The sequence below is a fragment of the Pipistrellus hanaki genome, assembly GCF_964339955.1.
Source record: "Pipistrellus hanaki genome assembly, chromosome: 5".
Classification (NCBI taxonomy): Eukaryota; Metazoa; Chordata; class Mammalia; order Chiroptera; family Vespertilionidae; genus Pipistrellus; species Pipistrellus hanaki.
In genome coordinates this window covers 11092172-11115668 of record NC_140507.1, presented here as the reverse complement: position 1 = coordinate 11115668, position 23497 = coordinate 11092172, and positions in this window count along the sequence as shown.

Here is a 23497-nt window from a genome sequence, read left to right as displayed (position 1 = left end):
TGCTGGCCCTGCCTTTGCTCAGGCCTTTCTGCCTTCGCTCCAGCCTGAAGCCACCTTTTCTCCTTCCCATGCTGCCCAGAGGCCCAGAGCAGCTAGGGCAGCGCAGAATGCAAGCGTCCTGCCCCCAGTTGCTCGGTGCCTGTATGTGCAAATTAACCAGCCATCTTTATTGGGTTAATTTGCGTACTCACTCCTGATTGTCTGGTGGGTGTCGTGAAGGTATGGTCAATTTTTATCTTTCTCTTTTATTAGTGTAGATAAGCAATTAATTTTTCACACTGTGATCATGTCAATAAATATTTAATGAAGTTTCTAAAATAATAAATAATAATATAAAAATTAGAGAAATTTCAGGCAGAAGTAACAGCACAATCATAAAAAGAGTTCTGCTAACATTGGCACAAAAATGTGAAAATAATAGGGGCTTCAATAATTGTTTCATTTTTATAAAGAAGTTTCTTTATATTGGTTGGAAAGATCTAGATGATGATTTTCTGCAGAATATAAGAAGCAGCAAAGCCCTTTTACTTTGCATTTAATGTGCCACTTTAAGTAAAGGCTGGGACAATCCAGTTATAAATAGAAATTTGCCAAAAATTCAATTTGATGTATTTGGTAATGTAAATCTACAAAATATCTTAAGCCTTTAATACTTCCTACTGTTCTATTCTATTTAAGTTTAGCAGTGCGTTTGAAGGACAAACTTTAGTCTTCAAAGGCACACTGCCTAAAGTAACAGCATTTACATCCTTGTTGAATTCCCTTATGAAAATAAGAAAGACAAAATTACTGCCCCAGTCATTTATTTAGGTATAAATATTTATCTTTGATTTCAAGTTCTAATCACTTTTGTATTTTCCCCTTTTAAGCAAAACTAAACATGAAGTTTCACTAACATTATGAAACTACTTAAAGGCCCTATGCATGAAATTGGTACAAGAGTAGGCCTTCCTTCCCCTGGCTGCCGGCACCAGCTTCTTTGGCACCTGGGACCCAGGCTTCCCTCATAGCCCCAGCTTCATCTGGAAGGTCATTTGGTCTAATGAGCATACTATGCTTTTATTATTATAGATATTTGTATCCAATTGTACTCTATAGATGAGATGCTTAATGAACGTTTAATTCTTTTAATATGCATCATGCTAGGTAAAAGGGCCATAAACTGAACAAGACATCAACCAGTGATCACATAGTCTTCTGTCTAATGGGAAAGGAAACAAGGAAATAGCTGACCATGACTCTGGGATAAAAACTCATAGACATAGACAACAGTATGGTGGTATCAGAGGGAGGGTGGGTGGGAGGTAGTAACTATAAAGGGGGTCAAATACATGGTGATAGAAGATTTGACTTTAGGTGGAAGATTTGACTTTGGGAGCACATAATGCAATATACATATAATATATTAGAAATATATACTTGAAATCATATAATCTTATTAACAATGCCATCCCAATAAATTTAAAAATTTAAGAAGTAAAATAAAACAAAATGACACTATATATATGTATATATATGTGTGTGTATATACATATATATATATATATCCTATATATATATATATATATATATATATATATATATATATATCCTATATAATAAAGAGCTAATATGCTAATGGTCATGATGCCCAAATACCATAATGACTGATCAGCAGGAGGCTGTGTGTGTGTGTGTGTGTACAGCAGGGCAGAGCCAATACATTGTTCTGGAAACAGGGTGGAAGCAGGGAGGTGCCCAAAGGAGGCAGAACTAGCCTGAGGCAACTCCAGGGACAGAGAGTGAGGCTTAAAGTGGCCAGAGAAGGCTGAAGGAGTTGGGGGGGAAGGTGGGTCATGCGCACTGGAGCTTTGGGTAGAGAGGTTAGGGTGTTAAGGAGGGGCAGCAAGCAGGTAGGTGGGGCGCACACAGGTGGGCAGGGCCGCATGATTTCGTGTGCTGGGTCACTTGTATATATATATATATATATATATATATATATATATATATATATATATATATAATTTAATTCACTTAAAAAAAGAATTAAATAGCTCACTGCCACTTTATAAAATACCATTTAAATTCAGTATCATGATTTATAAAACCATACATGGGCCGAAACCGGTTTGGCTCAATGGATAGAGCGTCGGCTTGGGGACTGAAGGGACCCGGGTTCGATTCCAGTCAAGGGCATGTACCTTGGTTGCGGGCATATCCCCAGTAGGGGGTGTGCAAGAGGCAGCTGATTGATGATTCTCTCTCATTGATGTTTCTAACTCTCTCTCTCTCTCCCTTCCTCTCTGTACAAAATCAATAAAATATATTTTAAAAAAACAAACCATACATGGTCTGCTCCTAAATAATTCTACTTTATCATCACCTACTTACCCTTTTTACCACTTAACTTTAGAAATATAGTTAATCTTCAAAAATATCAAGCTTATTCCCATTCTTGAGTATTTTCATTCGTTGTTACTTCAACAGGACTAGCATCACTAATTTTCTAAATTCATCCAAAAGTCTATTGTTATTTATAGAGAAGTTATTCCTGACCATGCAATTTAAAATGGGCTTCATCTACTTTCATTATTCTCTAAGAATTTTTGTGCTTTATATCACTTCTTGAAATCATATTTTGTACACACACACACATGCACACACATGCAATTACTTTAAATGTTTGTTTCTCCTCTAGAAAGGTAAGTCGGTTGACTCTCTTGTTCAAAACTATATCTCCAGTTTCTTTAACAGTGCTTTGCACATAATAGACGATCAATAAATATTTATTATTTTCTGTTGTTGAATTATGTATGCAGGGAGATATTAAAGGGGAAGAAATATATTTTGAGAATTTATTTCCTTTTAGAAATTTGTTTCTTATCATCCAACATAGATTGGTCCATTTTGGCCATCTCCACTGTAATATCAGAAAAGAAAAACCCTGCACACCTAATAATTACTTGATATAGAAAAAGTAGGACAATGGCATGGTAAAAAAATCTCCTACATTTGAGGCAACCAATCAATGGTTCTCTTTCATCATTGATGTTCTCTCTCTCTCTCTCTCTCTCTCTCTCTCTCTCTCTCTCTCTCTCTCTCTCTCTCTCTCTCTCCTTTCCCTTCCTCTCTGAAATGAGTAATAATATATCATTTTGAAAAGCACACCATTAAAACCTCCAATATTTATTTGTACCAATGTCCCATATTTTGTCTACTTATTCTCTTTTTCTCTTGTTATTCCCCACTGTTGGAAACATGAGCTGGCTGCTTGAAAGAACATTAGAAATTAGTTGGATCAAGCTGGTTATGTTTCCTCTATTACTCGTCTGTGATAATGAGCACTCCCCATGTGTGGTGAAGAAGGAAAGTGAAATTGTCTTGGCTAGAATAAGAATATGTGAATTCTAATTTAGTACCAAACCTGCTTTATTCCCTTTATTAGAGATGTGGATAAGCAGGCAGTAAGGATGGTATAACTTAAAACATAAATATTATATGGTGGTATATATTAGAATCAGAATATTGAAATGACTTATTTTTCTACATTGTCTTTATAATTCAAAGCTAAAGTCTGCTCTCACTCATGTAGCCTCACCTAATTCTTCTAGCCCTTACCAACATCATTTTTCTCATTTCCAAATTCTGGAACGATAAATAGATTTCAGGCCAATTCCAATCAGATGTTTGACTTCTTTGGAAAGATTTACAGGGCCCATCAAGGCTTGGCTGGGAAGAGAAATTTGACAATTAGCAGGGTGTGCTGTTGACTCACTAGCTGACTGATAGGAGAATAGCTGGCCTTAGCCTAGATCAGTGGTCGGCAAACTCGTTAATCAATAGAGCGGCAGTTTACCGACCACTGGCCTAGATCATAACCAAGGAGATAATACAGGGCTATGCTCTAAAGAGAGAGACCATGGGAATATAAAGACAGACAGCTGTGGATATAAAGAACCCACCTTGGCCATTTCAGTCTAAAGTGGAACAACTCTGTCTACATACACCCCAGAGATCCCAGTGGGGTTCACTGAAGCTTTGAACTAAGACTCTTTTTATGTGTGTTAAGAGGATAGAAAAAGATTGCTGTTCCTTTTAGATTGACTCTTTGTGTTTGTAGTAGACCATATATATCAGGATCACCTGGACAGCACTAAATCCGTGTGGCCTATCTCTAGAGGCACAGATCATATAATATCTTAATTTGTAATAAACATCTTAGGTTTTTCTAGGGCATATGATCCACACACCACATTAAGTGGAGCACTGACTGAGTCCAGAAGTCAATCTTCAAATTGGGGAAGTTGCCCCCAGAGCATGCACACACATAGGCTTTCTAAGGGCTGTGTAGGAATGTATGATTTTAAGAAAACAGATATCCAGATCTTCAGCTTCTGAATGTAGACTTTCCTAAAGGTGATCTTCCCTAAAGAGTCTGTTTCCTATCAGTTCTCTGTAAATTCCTGGGCTTTTACAATTCCCTCTTTCCCACTTTCTAAAGGAATAGCATTTCTCCTGGCTGATGAATCTTGCCTGAATGCAGTTCCCTTAGGCACTGCACAGAGAGTTACACTGGAGTGTATAATTGCTAAGAAAGAGACCTAAGAGAACAAAGAAAAAAGGTACGTCAGTGAGAAATAGTGAAATTTTGCTCCTGCCATGATTCTTTCTTTAAAAAACATATTTTTAACTTTCTTCAATTACAGCTAACATTCAATAGTCTTTTGCTTTAGTTCCAGGTGTACAGGATAGCAGCTAGACAATCATATAGTACTTTACAAAATGTACCACCCCCGATATTTCCCACATAGCACCATACATAATTATTACAATAAGATTCTGACCTTCAGAGGTTCCTGACTTTAACTATTTCTATCTCTCCATTGGATTATCTATCATTTTTCCATCCATTCATTCATAAATTTCTCTATTTCCCCAATTACCACATGAAAAAGTGGTTAATGTATGTGACATGTTAATTTGAATTTAAAATTATCTGCTACTCAATTAACATAACACATATTTCTATAAAATCAATGAGTAAAATATACCAATCAAACTCTTAATTAAAATGTGTTAAAAGCCAAAATGCTATAAGCAATTTACCAGAAAACATATTTTGAAACTATTTAAACTTGTAATGAAAAATCTTAGGTGGCAATTTAAAATATGATAGAAATTAAATAATTTTTTAAAAATTATTTTAGTGAATAACTGAGGATATAGATTTGCATATGTGCCTAGTCATATATATCACAGTACAAACAATTTTCCTCCATCATGAAAAAGTCCAAGTTAAGCAGCTGAGACTAGAAGAAGGCTCGGCTCTAATCAGTTATTTGCACATTGTTTCCTTGAAATCAACTTTGCTCCAGCATCCTCTATGGGTTTGTCTCATCTGCCCAGTCCAGATGGGTCCTTGCCACATACAGATGAAGGGCACCTATTATCTCAAGGTCCTACCCTGATCTTGTCAGCCCATATTTCATTGGCAAATGCTTAGACACACATAATTGCAATGAGATCTGGGAAATGTAGTTCCTAGTTAGACTGATACATGCCAAGGTACAAATTCAGGTCAACGGAAGAAAGAAAACAGATTTCAGGAAACCCACAGGTTGAGAAACGCTAGCAGGGTTGCCTAAGACCATCAAAAAACATAGATATTTGCATTACAATTCATAACAGTAGCAAAATTACAGTTATGAAGTAGCAACGAAAATAATTTTACAGTTGGGGTCACCACAACCTGAGGAATTTTATTAAAGGGTCGAAGCATTAGAAAGGTTGGGAACCACTGCTCTAGATAAAAGGAAGGAACCAAACCTTTACAGAGACCAATTTGAAATACAAGTTTATCAGTACTCAGTGCATTCCGTAATTATTCTGATTCTACTGACAACTGATGATTTAAATGTTTATATATTTTTCCTTAAATAAATATACAAGTGTTTCTTACATGCTGTCTCAGCAATTTAGCTACCTAATTACTTGCTTGTACTCATTCCCAAGACAGGAGCTGAGGTTAAAACCCACCTTGTGAATCTCAAATCTGGTTGCTATGGTAACAGTATCCATTTTCAACCAACTCTGCACTGTTAGCTAACTTGTTTGCACATCATAGATTTCCCTCTGATAGCAAAGCACTGTGATAGACCATTATGCAGTATATTATTGTACATTACAGTAGAGTCTTTAACTCTTCAAAAAATACATTAATATATCCCCAAATTATTCTGTTCATTTAGAAAATGTTATAAATCTTGGACTTCGATTTTGGTATAAGGTGACGTTAATCACTTTATGCTTTTAAGCTCCTCACTTAGACTCCATGAAGAAAAATTCAAAAGTGATTTTAAATAAATTCTGAGAACATCTCTTTATTTCCCATTTAGTACACAGGATAATTTTCCTAATGTTTATAATTAGCCTAAAAGCTACCAGAAGGTCAGATAATATGTTCATATTTTTGTGTCATCTCAAGTAACTACAGCACTACTTCAATATATTTTTGCTAAAAGAGGACATGTCATATCTCAAGGGAATGTCAATGAATGCCCACATTACAACATCACAATTCCAAAATAGGTCTCCTCACTATTTGCTTTGATGACTTAAAATCCTCACTATGACCAATATCTTTGTAGAGACATCAAGTTTTAGAGAAAGACAAAGACATATAGCAAGCCTAGTAAAAGCTCAATTCTATATAATAAAACCCTAATATGCAAATTGACTGAATGCCAAACCAATGGTCTCTATGACACACACTGATCACCAGGCAGCAGATGCTCAATGCATAAGCTGCCCCCTGGTGGTCAGTATGTTCCCACAAGGGGAGTGCCACTCAGCCAGAAGAAGGGCTCACAGCTGGTGAGCGCAGTGGTGGTGGCAGGAGCCTTTCCTGCCTCCGCAGCAGCACTAAGGACTCCTGGGACATGTCCACCAAAGGGTCCCAGTCTGGGAAAGGGCACAGGCCAGGCTGAGGGCCTCCCAACCCCAGTGGATGAATGTTATGCACTGGGCCTCTAGAATAATTATAATCCATCACTAGCACAATACTGATTAATCCAACCTTATCGTGGATGTGCTGTCCCCTTTGGAAGTAAGTTGCCAAACCATTTATATATGAGGAAAAATTAGCTGGAAATTCTAGGGAAGGTATCCTTCTTGGTAAAAAATAGATTTAGAAATAAGAGGCTCTTTTTAAGCTCCCTGCCTCTTTTTGTTTTCTGCTTTGGATGTAGCTGCAGTTGTGATGTTGATTAAACCTGCGGTATCATCTTAAAACCAAGAAGAAAGACTTCACAGTCACACCGAGGGAGATAGAATGGAAAGATCAAAGAAGACTGGGTCATTCATGACACTCAGCAAAAAAAATCACCTTGGAACTGCCTCCTTCTGAATTTCTTAAGTAAATAATAAATATATTCAGAAATTAAGACAGTGTTAGTGTAGCTTGCCCTTAATTGGAACAAAAAAAGCCCTAATTGAAATTAAATAAACTACAATCAGAAAATAGAGTATATTAAATAAAGGGGGGGGAGTGGAGAGGATGAAAAACAGAGATGCCACAACATTGGAAGTGCAATTGCTTATAATAGCAGTGGTGGGGCAATCAAGCTAAAAAGTTCTATGTTAGGCTATTACAATTAATGATTTGAGTGGTTTCAGCAATGACAAGATTCATGGTATATTTATGAATATGGATCCCAGGGGAGGTTGAGAAAATCTCATTGGAGAAGAGGAGGTAATGGAACTGAGGACAAGGATGCTGTGACAGGTGAACATGTGTGTGTTGGCAATGTCCATGAGAGACAGCATTGTCTTTAATAAAAGGAGCGACTTGTAGAGATGTGGATGATACAGACTAGGACATTTCCTGTACCTTAAAGTTTCTGAATAATCAATAGTATGAGAAACATGCTGGGCCTTAAAAGTTATTTATACAAATAATGATCTTACATTTGCAGGGGACTGCTTCCTTAGTAAGATCTGCACAATGCACCAGAGACAGAATATTCAGGCAGATCAGGTAGGAATACTTAGTTCTAATTGCTCTCTGAGTAAATGTTTTGTTTTTAGAATCACTCCAAGAGATGTGATAGATCATTTCTTACCTCTAAATTTAAAAGCTCCATTCTGATAGTCAACTAAAGGAAAAGACAAGACTCAGGTCATGTGTCTTTCTATTGCATATTTCTAGCCTCTTAGCTGAGAGATGGCTTTTGAATTTCTTCTCCACTCACCCTTCTGCTTTGCTAAGTCAGTCTTCCATTCGTATATCCCTGAGATCCAGAAGGGCTCAGCTGAATGAGTTATTTTTCTGTGTAATATAGCATTTCTCATTGTAGTCTTTTTGAATAAGGTTAACCTTCTTCAAGAAAGATATCCTCAGTTTCACCACCACCACCACCACCTGTATATGCTAAATACAGGGGTAGCCAAGAATACAGGTAAAATCCCCTGTCCAGACCTTACCCTGTACCCTCTCCAACTCTCTTTACATATTTTTCAGTTGGAAATAATATGACTTACTTTTAAAAGGTTTCTGGTGAAATTTTCCAGATATTCTATCTCTCTCTCTACAGTTGCACATAGAAGAAATTATGAGCTGAGATTATGAGTAAAACAAAAGGAAGCCTTTTCAATATTCTCTAATCATTAAATTATATTTAGTCCAAGCATTCTAAATAACTACAGACCCTTTAATACAATCAAGAATGCCAGTCTTTCTCTTAACTCTGGGCTTTATACACAATTGAAACTAATACTTACCAATAGCAACCTATATTTCCCTTATGTACGATACTTTTTTCTTCTAACCCCATTAGTAAAAGTCTTCTAAGATACTGGAGGACTGTTAGTGATTTGCACAAGATATTGGATATGTTCCATGTTAAATAATTTTTTGAATGGCAGTGTGGTAGTGAAGAGCATACATTCTTGAATTAGACGTTTAGATTTTGAATTTATTTTTTAAAATCTTAACCTGAGGACATATTCACTGATTTTTAGAGAGGGGGTAAAGAAGAGAGAGAAACATCCATGTAACAGAAACATTGATAAGTTGCTTCCCAAAACAGGCAAGGGACAAAACATGAAATGTAGGTATGTGCCCTGACTGAGAATCAAGCACAAGGCCTTTTGTTGTATGAGATGACCCCCCTACCAACTTAGCCAAACAAGCCAGGGCTCCATTTATATTTTAAATATTTTCTAACCAATGATACTCATTCCACTGCACCTCTGAACCTTCATCATGATTTGGAAAAAGAAATTAAAACAAAAATAAATAAAACAACAAGTCTTCTATTTCCCATACCCCAGTGCTTTGGAGTACATCATTTACCTCCAATGTTTCCCTTCATATACTGGAGTCCTAACCTCAATATAATTGTATTTGAAGATAAAGATTTTAGAAGTTAATTAATGTTAAATGAGGTGATAAGGGTGAGGATCTAATCCGATAGGGTTGGTAGTTTAAGAAGAGAAAGTCTTTATCTCTCTCACTGGCTTGCTCACACATTCTTGCTCTCTCTCCCTCTCTCATGTGCAAACCCTGAGGAAAGACCATGTGAACACACAGTGAGAGGTCAGCTGACTGCAAGCTAGGAAGAAAGCTCTCACCAGAACTTGACCATTCTGTCACTCTAATCTTAAACTTCCTATCTCTAGTACTGTGAGAGAAAAAAAAATTGCCATTTAAGCCACTTAGTCTACTTTGTTATGGTAGCCCCCACTGACTAATATGCCTTGTATTTTGGCATTCCTGGAAAAAAAATCATAACACAAATTTGATTAGTATGACTCATTACAGATTAAAACCCCTAATGCATTGTTGTCAATAAGTTCTTCCATGATTCGAAGACTATGAATTAAATTCTGTCCATTCTACACAAATATCAAAATCCACTTTCCCATCTATGTTCCATTTTTCCATCTCCGTTCTCATAACTGCCTGCAATGAATGACCTCCTATAATTTTGGAGAGACCTTTTCTACTCAAAATTCTAATGTGAATATATGACTTGCTCTGGCCAATGGGGTTGTTGCATACTTGATGTAAACAGAGACTTGAACAAGAATATATGTAGGGTTACTGTTTATTTCCATGTTAATCTATTTGGGCTCCTATAACAAAATGCCAGACTGGGCGGCTTAAACAAAATATTTATTTTCTATGGTGCTGGAGGCCGGAAGTTTGAGATCAGGTGATTAGGTGATCTTTTTGGCTCACAGATGGCCTCCTTTCTTGCTGTTGTCTCACACAGTAAAAAAGAGAAAGCTCTCTGGGGTGTCTTGTTGTAAGGACACTAATTCTATTACACCATGGCCCTACCCTTATGACCTCATTTTACCTTAATCACTTGCAGAATCTGCAAATATAGTTACATTGGGGACTAGGGCTTTAACATATGAATTCTTTTATTGGGGTTGCACAAATATTTGGTCCATAATGATCTTCTCTCCTAGAATAGTGCTACCACCATTAGAACAAACCTGGACCAACCTGCTGTAGGATGAGAAACAACATGGAAAGGAAATGAGTTGTCTCAACATCTGAAGTCATCCGAGATCAACCAGCCTGCAGCCAATCTGGCAGCTGACTGAAGACACATGCACAAGTCCAGCCAAAATCAATGAATTGGCTGATACAATAATAGGGTACAAAAATAAATGGCTGCCATTTTAAGTCCCAAAGATTTAAGATTGTTTGAAACTCAGCAATAGCTATCTGGTACTACATCATCACTCTTAGAAGGTCACATATTCTTTTACAGAGAAAATAGAAGCTGTCAGACAGGATCCTCCTTGTCTTTTTGCTCCCTTACATAGAAATTACTGAATCTAATATCTCTTGTCAACTTCTCCTCCTACAAAGAAAAATAAATTATCTCATATCTAAAGCAAATAGCTCCATCTGCACTCTAGATTCTGTATCTTCTTACTTCCTCACTTGCCACTCATTCATTTTCCTGTTGTAATTTCTGGCTTTGTCTCCAGTCGCTAAAGCCACAACAGCCCTTCCAAACATCACTGAGGAACCTTTACATCACTTTTCAGTTCTCATTTCATTTTCTTGATCTTTCAGAATTTACTGGAAAATTCCTACCCTCTTAAAAGTCTCTTTTCTTGTGTTTCAGAGTACCACCTTACATCTCATCTTCCCAATTCTTTGTCTATTTTTTCAATCTGTTTTCCTGGATCTTTCTCTTCCATCTGGCTTTTTAATAGTGAAATTCCTGAAGGCTTAGTCTTAAATTTCTGCTTTAATCACTCAGTATTGTACCATTTTAAGGATGAGCTTTGCATCTCCTGTCACTTCATGCTGACTACCTCTGCATTTATACAACCAACGTTCTTCTACAAACTCTATTAGGTCTTGGGACTGCAGAAGTCTACTTATATTTTTACTTGGAACCTCCAAGACATCTCAAACTCAATATGTACACAAATCTCCTTGACATTTCCTTTATTTTATTATGTAAACATGGCATTTCCAGTTGTTATCCAGCTCGGTAAATGACACCACCATATATAGAAACATATCACTTTGGAAACGTTTTTCACTTCCTCCAATTTCTACCCTTTCCCCCAGCTACATACAACAAACAACTCACAGACCTTGTCCTGATGCCCCCATAACCTAGTTTTGCCCTGTAGTTTCTGGCATTTTCTATCTCTTTGAAGTGCTTTTACAATTTTACATTAACACATATCTGTCCTTCAACAATAACACTAACTGCATTTAATGAGTGGGTCAGTGTTGGTCTTACTCATCATTCTATCTCCAGCAACTGTACACTAGCCTATATTTTATAAATATTTAATGAATGACTACTAAAAGATGAAGAAATATGATTTTGAACATTTATATATCCTTCTGAACATTTTAATCAGCTAAAAATTACTGTATAGCCCCTCAAGGAAGATTGTATTTATGAGTATTTAAACATCTAAAGTTATAAATTTGGATTGAATACAATGATTATATGTGGTTAAGAATCATTGCAAAATATTTTCCCCATATAAGATTCTACAAGAAGACAATGAGAATTTGTTGTACGATAAAACTAATGGATAGTTTGTGATCAATTTTAATAGGAAAGAGAACATATAGATTGCTATCTTAGGCATAAAGAAACAGGCAAGCTTTTTAAGCTGATGTTTCAGTACTATGTACCATTTATCATTGTAAGCTTTGATAATGTAACCTCTAATAGCCTCTTTTGTCCATATTTGGAAACATATTTGAAGTCTAACTCTATGAGAATCACTTGTTTAATTTAAAAATATTAGAGATATTCAGTTTCAAACCCAAAGCTTATGAAATAAGAAATAGGATACACAAGAGAGGTTTAAAAAGGTTTATAGTTGTGAGTACATGAAACACAGAGTTTATTCTCATGTTGTCATTAATTGTTGTATTAATAATTACTGTATTATTTTCCATATGAACAACTATAGACCTATTTTTGCCTGTATATGCATGATTTAAAACCTCATGGACTAATGTATTACTCAGACCAAATTGAGAGACATGGATGTACAAAAGGAGAGTAACCATGCCTTTCTCACAAGATTATTGGAAGCAAAACTCAAGACCATGTGTGCAACTATCAGCAAAAGGTCAAGAAATGCTAATTTTCCATTCTTTTGCTATTTCCTAGGATACTATGAACTGAATACAGTAAGCAAAATACTTTTAGAGTTGTGATGTGAAATTAAAAATCCTGGATTCAAAGTCTATCTCTGTCCCTTACTAGCTGAAAGAATATGAGCAAGTCATATAATTTCCTTGTCTTGGTTTTCTACCTGTTAAATAATAATATAAGTTTAATTAATTAAGCAGCTGACAGATACTCAATATTGTTGAAGAAATAAATAAATCAGAAAATCAGAAAATCAGAAAATCAGCCCAGCCAGTGTGGCCCTGGGGTTGAGCATTAACTTATGAACCAGGAGGTCACGGTTCAATTCCTGGTCAGGGCATATGCCCAGGTTACAGACTTGGTCCCCAGTAGGGGTCATGCAGGAGGCAGCCAGTAAATGCTTCTTTTTCATCACTGATGTTTCTATCACTCTCCCTTGTTCTCTTAAATCAATAAAAATATATTTTAAAAAAGAAAATCAATTTATCTACTTTTATTTTGAGCACTTAATCTATACTTGGTACTCTAGGGGTGGTAGATATAAAGAAAGGAAGAAGAAGAAAAAGTGAACATGATTTAAAAAACAGAAAAACAAATAATCATAAAAACAAATAACAAATTGTGATACATACCATACAATAAATGCCAAAGGTTAAAATAAAAAATAATGGTGAAGGAGATACTTAGCTAAGATAAGTAGGTCATCAAGAATGGGATTTGGGGGAATTATTTTTTGCCATAAGATCAAGAAAAGAGCAAGGAGTGAGTGTAGGGTGTTAAGATAGAAAACGAGGCTTTTTTTTTTTTTTTTTTTTTTTTTTAAGTTGAAACATGGAAGTTGAGAAGGATTCTAACAATGTGAGATTCAAGTGTTTGGTCTATTGTTAACTCTGATGCTATGAAGGTAAGGGCCTCAGCCAAGTTTGAGAAGAGAAGCAGATTTTGCCCTTTCAAGCACTAAGATATGCCAATCCCACCCACTGGTATTTGATTTGCACCTTTTTACAAGCAGGTCTTCAGTGATTTTATCATCAGTGGTATCCAGAGACCTCTCACTTGCATTAATTTTATTCATCAATGGAAATCATCCATGTTTAGTGGCACCCAACTAATCTCTGGGAAGAATAACATGGTAGATTCCATCACAGAAGTTAAAGATGCCAAGGTTTACTAGAAAATAGGTTAATTATGTCCGGGCAACATCGCCCAAGTCACAGTCCCATGCATGCCCTCTAATTTTTATTTCTATTTTTTTGCATTTCTAATAACAATAATCACATATGTACATATTTACACAAGTAAACGTTTTATTGATTCTTGTCCCTATTTGTTGGTTTACAAAAGGCTGTAAAGGACATTCTTAGGAGAAGGAACTTCTGTAATCATCTCACCAGCTCTGCTGCAAGCTAACAGAAAAAGAAAGAATTTGGAATTCATCTTGGAAACATTCAGGTCTCCAACTGCTCTGAGTCATCTTTTTCTGATTAGTGGAGAGACGAATTTTAATAAGGGAGCTTGTGTAGATGTAACATCCTTGCCACAGCCAGAGAGAGCATGCCTTTGTTATTCCTGCTCAGGGGAGAAGACTGAAGAACAGTCTCATTTAGAGGACAAATGTATGTAAGGCACAGCTCTGATCTCAAGAGTGCAAAAAGCTCCAGTTATTATTTCAAAATTCAATCAAACTTAAAGCATTAAAATATAAATCCATATTTACATTATCCTAACAACATTATTTATAATGTTAGGTCATTAGCTTATGTTCCCAGGATGTTCTTATATCCATAAGGTATGTGTTAATCCTTGGGTCATTTATGGTTGACTGGTATTTTTTTTAGCAATTAGTGCACAAGTCTGGAAGACAATTCACTGTGAAAAATTGAATATGAAAATTGTTTTTATAAAGTGTAGTGAAAATTATTTAAAAACTAACTCTAATTAATGAGATTGGTGTGTTTACTTAAGTACTTATTAATTTTTATTTGTGGTTTACATTTCAAGTCGATAATATTATGTTTATATTTCAGCTCTCAGATATTTTCCTAGCCCCTAAAGAGCCTCATATTTCCCTGATTGCAATGACCCTGTGCCTAGGCCCCCTTTAGATAGTTCCTGCTGTTTGCCTTAATTGGTGGGAGCAATATCCTCAACATTTATTTATTTGTTTGTTTGTTTGTTTGTTTATTTATGTGTTCCTGTTTTCTTTCTATTTGGAAACTTCAAATGTACAGAAAAGTTGCGAGTAAAATATAAGTACATTGTTTTTCCCTGAACAATTTAAAACCATGTTGTCATCCCAATGCCCGCCACAACATAGCCATCAGCCTTAGGAAATTAACACCAACACATTGCCATCATCAGATCCTTAGATCCCATTCAAGTTTTGTCAGTGTCCCAATGATGTCCTTTGTGGCACAAGAATTCGGTTCAGAATCATGCATTGCCTTTGGTTAGGTCTCTTTAATTTCCTTTAGTCTGGAGTAGTTCCCCAGTCTTTCATTCACTTTTATGAATTTGTCATTTTTGTGGATGACAGGTCAGTTGTTTTATAACGTTTGTGTCAATTCGAGGCTGAGTAATGTTTCTTCTCCTTCAGTATTAAGTCTACCTCTTTGTGAAGAGTAGCACAGAAGTGATGTTGTGTTATTCTCAACGCAATGTATCAGGTAACACACAAATTCAATTTTCCCTATCACTGATGAGGTCTACTTTAATTCTATGACGAAGGTGGTGTGTGCCAGGCTTTTCTAACATAAAAGCTATAATTTTACTACCATAAAAGCACTATGAATTTTATATTTGTTATTTTTATGTATTTTTGTGGGAAGGTACTTTCAAATTCGGTAACTATCCCATTTCTTATTATACTTTCTATCCGTCTTCTATCAATTAAAGCTATGAATTCACATGGATACCTCCAATTCCAAGTCAACACCACAGAGTTTGTTACACCTTTCTCCTTTCCATATTTGTAATTTCATTCTCTGACAGTGAGCAGTTTGGCTCCCATTATCCTTAATATAATATTGTCGATAGGTTCTGTGACTTTAAGTAAAACAATGTATAATGAAACCAATTTTACTATAGACCAATTGATATAAACAATAGTTAAGTTCCCACAGCATCTCATCAACATTATTATGAAACAATGCTGAAATAAATGACGCTATTTGAGGACCTGTTGTGTTATTGAATCAATCATCTCCAATTATTATCACTGCCTTTGTCTGGCCTGCATGCCTCCTGACCACCTGGGGCTCTAAAACTTCATGTTGTGCAGAGTTTCTATATGGAAAGCTTCCTTCCTGTGCTCAGTCTCCAACACCCCACTCTATCTTGACTAATGACTTTAAGACTAATTGTGATTTATAATAAGAATTCTAGAACTGGAAGGAGAGGAAGAGGATTAAAAAGAAGAAAGAGAAAATGCATGAAGAAGGGCTATCTGGCATGTTTACATTTGCAACAGGAAACTTTCTCTTCTAGAATTATGTGACCTCTTTTCTTGCTCCCCTCCCCCACAATGACATCAAACATGAGCCATACATACTACCACATTAAAGGGTCCTTAGCTCATCAGAAACCTATGATATTCAATGTGTATATCAAATAATTACAACAATGAACCCACCTATTGATGGTTATTATATTTTACATTTTTTTATTTGCTGGTGGAGGGCCTTAATTATAGAGGCATAATTCACTGACATACCATGTACAGTTCTAATGTGTTCCAGAGATAATTTGCTACTTCTTATAAAGTAAAAAAAAAAATTGTGAATGACTTAGAGTGTATTCAAAATTATCTTCATAAGAATGTCACTTCCAATTACTTATGCTATTCTTCCTTGAGTAGGAGAGGGTGGGAGGCTTTACAGCCTGGGCAATGCAAACTGTCATTAAGCTTTTATCATCTTTACAGCAACTTGCTATCTCTATGCTCTTGTTGGAGGATGCCATCTATCTTGTCTCTTGCAGTGAGTTAAAGAGATGGAGGCCTTGACAAAGTTTCATAAAATATCAATGGCTTATTTAATATTTTAGCTCAATTAACCCAGTTTATTTTATATGCACATAAAATATTGTATTGCATTTATGATTATCGCTTTAAATTACACAGTGCCTATAAATGTTTACTTAGTACATAGCTTCAACAAATGGGAGTATTTCCGTTACTAAGCATAATCATTTCACGACTGAAGATAGAGTGAGATGAAAGAACTTAGATTTCCTGAATTTTAGCTGTATTCTCCTCTTCAAGTCATTCTTTCCCTGTTCTTTCCATATATCCAAGTTTTACAGTGTCCATGTATTTCTTATAATGCAGTAGTAACATAACAAAGTAGAAATTCACATTTATGAACTATAGAAAAAATACCCCTTTTAAAAATAAAAAATAAAAAATGACAACACTTAAGCTTATAGTCCTTTTTTGGGGAGAAACTTCTCCTTAGGTCTCTTGGATTTGTATACATTTTGTGACAAGGCATGGACACCTTCTTTCCCATACAATCTTTTCAAGACTATTTGTATAACAAACAAGTTCTGGAAGATAGAGAAAATACCCCCCTTGTAGAGCAGGTGCATATTTATTTCCAGATTAGGGTAATAAAAACAATGCCTTCCTGTAGTGCAAATGTTGAGAATCTTTGTCAACAGCCTTCTTATAAAATTGGGGTTCAGAAACTAGGCTTCTCAGCACTGATGTTAATGCATTCTACCTCCTACACCCACCGGGGTCCTCCCCTGCATCACATTCATTCAATGGGAAAGGGGACTGATGGCAATCTTGAAGGTCCTAGTACCTGCTGTGCCATGAGTAATACCCATTTGTCTCTGACCCAGATGTCTTGTGTTCTCTGTCATGATCTATAAGAATGTGATAGCCTTACTTGTTAGATTTCAAGTAGGGTAAAATCTCTTATCTCTTTTATACCAATGTTTTTGTCTCTGGTTCTTTTTATCAATTCTTATACTGTAAATTCATGAACTTTCTGACACAAAATCATGAAAAAATATTCTCAGTGGCTATACTAAGTTTTTGTGATTTTGTTTTTTCAAAACTTCCACTTAATGAACCAACAATCTTGTTCATAGGATATTTGAGGCAACTATTATGCAACTGGTATGATCAAAGAGGGGTGGGATTAATAAGTACTGTCAGAGAAAGAGAAAGAAAAACTTCCTTCGAGCCAGAATTTTTGTGTCCTTTCTGCATTTATGGCAGCTTTGATCTTTCTAATAAATTCATAATGTTGAGATGATCACGTGCCCACTCTAGATGCTCCAAGTGCTTGCTTTATAGAAATTCTTGTAGCTGAGCAGTCACATTCTAGAGAACTCACATTCTCAATGATGGCTCTACAGAGCCTAAGAGCACACATTCTTCAGAACGCTCAGGTTCTTCTTATAGGCAATAAAGAACTATAGGGTAATGAAACTTGTAATAACAAGTTCCATCTTGTAATAACATTCCTATTAGAGACCCCATGCTTTTTTGAGTGAAAGGCCTTGTTACTATGGATTCAAATCTGTTTTAATAAAATATTAAAGCCAGACATGGGCCCTCAAAACATAGACTCATTTCATCAACTTAGGCACTTCAATAGACTAATTTCCAGATTTTATAAATTCTTAATAACGTAACTATTCAGTGCCTCTGAGGATACAAGATACATCCTCGAGTTTTACAAGGGCATTCTCACTGACAAAGTGCAACTGAATTGCTTTAACACAGATATAAGATGGCATTTGTTTTTAATGATCCTGACAGGTCACATGTTTTAAATTTTCATTAGTGGACTCTCATACACTCAGCAAGAAGTTCTTTTAAAAATTATATGCCTCCCTTGGCTGGGTGATGGCTAACATTCATTTAGTGATTCAACAAATGTATACTAGTATTGAACTCTCAGCATGCCCAATGCTGTACTAAACCCTGAGGCTGCAGTGGTACACAAGATAGATTCATATGCTGCTCCCACTGAGTTTATACTTGGTTGATCGAATAATTACCAACTGTAAAATTGTAATAATGATTGATGTGTGATATAAAACCAAATAGGGTGGTGGAGGGAATGTTTATCATGTTTCAAGGAGCTCCCTTGAATTGTTCTTTCAGAGATTGCACAGTCAGCTTAATCCTTCAAGATCAGAAACCTGATTACTTCTCTGGTTGCATTTCCTGCCATCCTTTCCCACTGTTTTCCATATCATGCCTTACCAGATTCAACATGACAGTCACATTTAACCATCTGTAAAGCCTTCATTGCACCACAGCCATATGTTGAGTTTTGTAGAGAGCAGACTCTGAGAAAAAGGCCAATGTGCTGGAGGTTTGTCTAAGAGACATCTTGGAATTCATATCTCTTCTATGTCTTGAACCTAACACTTGTTCTAGCGACACCACTGTTTCCCAGAATTTCACAGTTGGATCTCAGCCAGTTATACTGAGTGTCAGTGAATGACCAAAATAAGTTTCTTGCTTTTCTTGCTCCTAGTTGTTCTGTTTCAGCTCTCTTCAGAACAGGTTTCCTCAGGCTCTGAGACCATCCATCTATTGCCTATTCCCAGTCCAAAGGCTTACGGGAGAGCGGCTCTCCAACCAGTGAGCCTGGCTAAGCTCTGGACTTTGGCTATGATTCCTCTTTTTCCCTTCCAGGACTAGGGAATATTGTGGGTGATGATAGTGAGGCTGCTCAAGAATCCCAATGCAGTTTGAAGATTAAGATGGCTTTTTGTGTGATAAACTAGCCATGAATCTTTCCCTGACCATCCCCTAATCCCCAGTGATCTTCCTTCCTGCAAATTTATCAACGTTTGTTTATTCCTTTGTCCTTGGTGCTTAAAAAATATCTCATATTTATTAGGCTCTACATTAATACTGAGGACCCTGTGATCTTAAAGCCAAGGGAAGAGCCTATGAAGACAGAAACATCTATAAACCCTGACTCTTCAGTAGTAAGGAAATAATATTCCTTTGTTGGCCAAAGGTGGAGATCATTGGGATTCCATAAAAACTGTATTTATCAAGCTATATATAAAATGAGAATATTGCTGTAGGATTATATCCTAACATATTATAATTTAATTTAAATGTGTATTTTAAGATGATAGAAAAATATTTAGTGATAGTAATTAATTAAAACATGGCCTCTATATAATTTACACAGATTTTTCCCAACTTAGACATTATAATAGAGAGGCAGCAGAGGATTGATCTAAATCAAATAGAAGACTAGAATAGAAAAATGAATCCAAACTTTCAAAATAACCATCTAAGAGCTTTACTCTAATCAGGTTAATTTTTCATTGTTTTTTCCTCATAATGACTAGCTATCTTTATAAGATCTGTTTCCAGAGATTTTTATTGAAAAATAATGACTCATGTACTAATACATCCTAAAAAAATAAGCATACATGGTAAATTTTACAATGAATATCTCATAATTTTTTAAAATACAGATAGGATAAAGGTCTAGATATACTGAAGTAGATTCAGTAATATTTAGCATTCAAGTTGGAAAATTATAAATTTATTATTAAATATTTAATTATATAAAAAGGAGAATAACCATAATAAAGTACAGGTAAAAATCATTTTAAAAAATCCAATTAGTATCAAATCTGAAGTCAATATATTAGGACTATTTGAAGATTAATATTTTGTTAATATTTTAGAGAAAAAATTAGATGTATTTCAAGAAAAACATTTGAATGATCATTGATGGGGTTTATTTCACTGTGTCTATACAATGCTAAATATCCACATAGTTGAAATTATATTCATATGATGTAAATGAATAATATAGATAAATACATTTTTTCCATTTCTAAATGCAGATTTCTTTTTGGCACTGAGAAAGTTCTAAAATTTTAAATGTTATTTAAATACTGGATCATAGTTGAGAGGGTTTTAAAAGTAAATTTATTAGTGAAGTCATAAACTCCATCACAGAATCCCTCTTAATGTTCATTCAACTTCTATTTGAGTTGCCATCTAAGAATGGCAATTCACTATTTCCAGTGACATACTATACTACTTTTCCTAATACCATTTGTAGAAAAAATATTCCTATATTAATCCCCTGGAAAATGAGAAATATTACATAAACTGCAGAAAATTCTCCTCTACTGCTTATAACTTCAAAAGTACAATACATAAGAAATCTCAAGGCCAGAGTTCTAGAAGTTCTACCTTCAAAAAGTCCCCTCAGGTTGTTTGATTGCAAATAGTCATAAAATTTTTCCCCAGAATTTGTTTTAACAATATGATTTAGCCATCTTTTTTTTTGAACTGTAGAAAAACACCTAGAAGGAAGAAAATAAGTTGGCAAAAATATGATCAATAAAAGGAGCTTAGACTGAAATCTTGGGTATTAAACTATAGATGAGGACTTCAATTCACTTCCCATCTATATATATAAAACCCTAATATGCAAATAGACTGAACAGTGGACCGGTGGAACAACTGAACAACCTATTGCTTTAATGTGCACTGACCACTAGGGGCATGTGCAAAACATGGCAAGTGTAGGCAGCAGGAGGATGATGGTCATTGTCATCGGGGAGAGCCTCTGGTGGTTACTGAAAATTCTTTGCTCCTGTGTGCCACATTCCCGCCTGGCACTCGCACCCGCTGCAGGAGTCCAGCACTATCCCTGATCACTCAGTGCTAACCCCAATCACCTCTGAGGGCTTCTCCACCTCTCACTGCTCCTAAGGGGTGATCGGAGCAGCAGCGCCACTTGCACCCATTGACAGCACTGGCCTGCTTGCACCTGCTGCTGGTGCTGGCCCTAATTGCTCTGCTCTGTCAGCAGGTGTGAGCAGGGCTGGCACCGTCAGGGTGTGGGAGCGGAGGTGGTGGGAGCGGGGCTGCCAGCAGAGAGATTATTGGGGGCCATGGCGGGAGGGGTCAGGCAGAGGTGCCAAGACCCACCCTTGTGCCCACCACAGCCTCAAGGCCCACAGTTCCTTTCAAGGTGCACAAATTTGTGCAGTGGGCCCCTAATATTAAAGAACAATCGTGATTGGATGTCTACATCCATAAACTGAAGAATATATACTAACCATTCATAAAATAGGTTAAAAAAATGAAAGATGATAAATTTATTCATCATTCATTCATTATAAAACTCTGTTGAACATTTATTCAGATCCAGATCCTGTGATAGGCAACTACCAGTTCAGACACAGAGGCTTTTATAAAATCACTGTAGTACAGTATCAGAGACTTGTATACACAAAAATTTTGTTACTAACACTGTGAAACAGAGTTATAAAGTTAACTTTTACTAATAAGTCAGGCTGATGTATATTGTGACAGCTCAGATTTAGAATGAGATTCATTTGTTGGTGTAATAAATTGCTAAAGGCAGTAGTATAGAAAATGACTGCAGAGTTAAGTAAAGCTCTGGGGATTGAACCATGGCTCTAGGTTCTACTCAATTGAGCTAATGAGCACAGAATTCACCATTGGCTCTGTAAAGCCTACAACTTTTCATCTAGTTAAAAGTGAAGCAGACATGACCTCAAAATGTACCTCAGTGTAAACTGCAGCTATTAACCTGTTAATTTTTGAGGTATAACATGAGAAAGTCCATTGTTTTTGCCTTTGGCATGAATCTAGTTTGCTGAATATGATGCCATTTGTTACTTTATTGAGAGAAATAAGTAAAGGTGGCAAATGCTTAAAATGGCCACCTTTTTCTTTTAGACTTACTGATCATTAAAAAAAAAAATTATATGAGGCCCTAATAGAAATTCCAATTCTGAAGAACAAGAAGGGAAATCTCTCTCTTGAGCAATTGCTCTTTACTACTTTGAAGGGAAATTTTGAAGGGAAATTTACTACTTTGAAGGGAAATAGAGATTTTAAATTTATTTAAAATAGTGATCTTGTAAAATATTTCTCCTACGTGAGATTTCTCTATTAATAATCTGTGGTACATAATGAGCTATTTGAAGATTAATTGACTGTGCAGAAACCATGTGTCTGGGGTTTCTGGAACTATTTGGCATTCATAGTTGTATAATTTTTTTTCTAAATATATCAGTAGATAATCTGAGTTAAGATAATATCCTTGAAGTCCACTATTAGAAAGAGATGAATAATTTTGTAATTGTGTTACACTTCATGGGATATTTCTTTGATTGCATATATCTTAGAATAATAGTACATAAATAGTAGTCATTTGATGCTTTTAAAGTATTAACTAAATGTAGTTAAGATAAACAGAAATAAGCTTATTTACATAACAATAATTATTAGAGAATGAACTTTCTAATGCTTTGCCAATATCCAGCTACCTATGTTATTTTCTTAACCATCGTAGGGATTCAGAATAATATTTATCCATAATTTTGTTCTCTAAAACTTAAAATGTTTAATTACAATGACTCTACTTAAATATCCATAAAACTAGTAAACCAGTGATATTTATAAACCAATCATTATTGTACAATAAGTTGGCAAAAATCAGAATCTGAAACTTTGGTTAGACTAGGAGTTAATAAACTACTCTACTACTCTGGCAAGCTAAATCCAACTTGCTGCCCCCTTTTTTTTTTTTTTTTTTTTTTTTTTGTAAACACAGCCACACCCATTACAGTACTTACTGTCTACTACTTCTTTCATGCACAATGGTAAAATTGAATAGAAGTTATGACTTATAAAGTCTAAAATATTTACTATCAGGCCCTATATGGAAAAACTTGAAGATACTTGATCTAGTACTATGCTTTAATACCACTTTCTTATTTATCAACTCTTGTCATTCCTACCTCTGAAATCGATGAATTTTTATTTCATTCCATCTTTGTCATTATCAACCTGAACAAATGCAACATCTTCTTAACTG